The sequence below is a fragment of the Salmo salar genome, chromosome 13 (assembly GCF_965601325.2).
Source record: "Salmo salar chromosome 13, fSalSal1, whole genome shotgun sequence".
Lineage (NCBI taxonomy): Eukaryota > Metazoa > Chordata > Actinopteri > Salmoniformes > Salmonidae > Salmo > Salmo salar.
In genome coordinates this window covers 20,739,690-20,742,186 of record NC_138303.1, presented here as the reverse complement: position 1 = coordinate 20,742,186, position 2,497 = coordinate 20,739,690, and the positions used below count along the sequence as shown (strand labels likewise).

The following is a 2,497-nucleotide window of genomic DNA, read 5'->3' as shown; positions in this document are numbered from 1 at the left end:
CCATCTGATGAACATCAAAGGTTAGTGATTCATTTTAGCTGTATTTCTGGTTTTTGTGACGCCTTGCTTGGAAAATGGCTGTGTGGTTTTTCTTGTCTCGGCGCCGTCCTTACATAATCTAATGTTATGCTTTCGCTGTAAAGCCTTTTTGAAATCGGACAATGTGGTTGGATTAACGAGAAGTGTATCTTTAAAATGAGATATAATAGTTGTATGTTTGAGAAATTTGAATTATGAGATTTTTGTTGTTTTGAGTTTGCCGCCCTGCTATTTCACTGGCTGTTGAATAGTGTGTCCCGCGGGTGGGACGCTAGCGCCCCACATTTCCCAGAGAGGTTAACAGTCTGATGGCCTTGAGATAGCTGTTTTTCAGTCTCTCGGTCCCCGCTTCGATGCACCTGTAATGACCTTGCCTTCTGGATGATAGCGGGGTGAACAGGCAGTGGCTCGGGTGGTTGTCCTTGATGATCTTTTTGGATTCCTGTGACATCGGGTGGTGTAGGTGTCCTGGAGGGCAGGTAGTTTGCCCCCGGTGACGCGGTGTGCAGACCTCACTACCCTCTGGAGAGCCTTACGGTTGTGGGCGGAGCAGTTGCCGTACCAGGCAGATGTCAGATGTCAGATGACCAAAAAGACTTGAGTTCCTGTATGTTGCCATGATCACAACACGTCTCGTTAATCATAAGGCATACACCCCAACCCTTCTTACCAGAGAGATGTTTGTTTCTGTCGGCGCGATGCGTGAAGAAACCAGGTGGCTGTACCGACTCTGATAGCGTGTCTCGAGTGAGCCATGTTTCCGTGAAACAAAGAAGGTTACAGTCTGATGTCTCTCTGGAAGGCAACCCTTGCTCGGATTTTGTCTACCTTGTTGTCAAGAGACTGGACATTGGCGAGTAGTATGCTCGGGAGCGGTGCACGATGTGCCCGTCTACGGATCTGATCCATTGTCCTGGGTGGTGGGCCAAACAGAGGATCCACTTTGGGAAAGTCGTATTCCTGGTATTAATGTTGGTGAGTTGACATTCATGTTTACATTCATTAGTAATTTCCACGTTTATATGAATTGAACATTAGGATGCTATTGTTCAAGAGGGACTGTTGGGTTCGACATTTTGAACATTGAGATATTAAATAAATGAGAGAAGAAGCGTAGAATCAAAGGAGAAGTTAATGGTTCTCTGAAGAAAGACAGATGGCTTCGGAATGTGTTGGGGGGATGAGAGGAGAGCAACATGTGAAACAGGGGAGACAGATGGACATCTGTAGATTAGATGGAGGGTTTGAGGTCAGGAGGCGAGGACAGATTCTCTTAAGGGAGTAATAAAGGTTTGTTGTCCTGTTACCCTCTTTATTAGCTTCCTATAGAGCCATAAAATGTAAGGATTGGAGAGAAAGAGGAGTGTCGTAAGTGGGATATAAATATCTGGATGGGACAAATGTTGGGTTGTCTGATTACAGCTGTACAGAACCTTTGGGAAGAATTAAACTTGGTTAAAGCTTCTCTAGTGTCCGTGAGTCATTTACTCTGAAAAATAAGAACGTAACACTAGACAGGTGCTTTAACCAACTAAGCCACAGCACCCACAGATGTATCCACATATCACAATTATATGCTCCTCACGTCTTGTCCCCACGCCAAGTTTTCAAAACCAATTGGATGAGATAAAAAGAGGTCCCTCTCATCATGCGTTCTCCACCAATTGTAACATTGACGTACTTGGAAAGGCACTGCTGAGATTTGAACTCAGAATCTCCTGTTTACTAGACAGGCGCTTTAACCAACTAAGCCACAGCACCAACAGATGTAACAGCACACTATTTCGTCTTTCGAGGACAGTAAATGTATCATTTGGGTGTCGAGCTGAAAAATCTGAAGAACGTGTAAATTAGCAGATTAACTAGTTCATGTAACTCATTAACCTACCATGAGCTGGGGGATTTTGTCAAATGGTAGTGCTTTTGTGTTTAATATAGACAGTAAGTTTTAAGTAGTTAAACATTAACGCCATGAACAGGATTCACACCTGGGTTTCCACAGCATTAAGGAAGAGTACTAACCACTATATGATCACAGCAAGATACCAGAGCTTCCTTGTAGAGGATACTCATGTTGGCACAGTGATGTGTACAAGCTGGCTAAATGCTGGAGTTGTTAGCCAGTTCAGCTTTACTCGGTTGGTATGTTTCAATTCATTCAAAAATTGCAATTTTTCCCGTGACGTTGGATAATCTCAATTGCATGCTTCTCACCACTTGCCTCGCCTACTTCTCAAAACCAATTGGATCAGAAAAACAGATCCCTTCCATCATACGTTGTCCACCAATGGTCACATTGAAGTACTTGGAAAGGCACTACTGAGATGTGAACTCAGGATCTCCTGTTCTCTAGACCGGTGCTTTAACCACCTAAAACACAGCACCCACAGATGTACTCACACACTATTTCTTCTCAATTTGGGTATTTCGAGGACTGTAAATGTATCATTTAAGTGTC

At 43.7% G+C, this 2,497-nt stretch overlaps 1 non-coding gene across 1 annotated transcript; it reads right to left on the bottom strand.

Annotated features, from left to right (window-relative positions):
* Positions 1 to 1,726: 1,726 nt before the first annotated feature.
* Positions 1,727 to 1,800, bottom strand: trnat-agu (transfer RNA threonine (anticodon AGU)). The gene has a single exon. It is a non-coding gene; the product is annotated as a tRNA-Thr (tRNA).
* Positions 1,801 to 2,497: the final 697 nt, after the last annotated feature.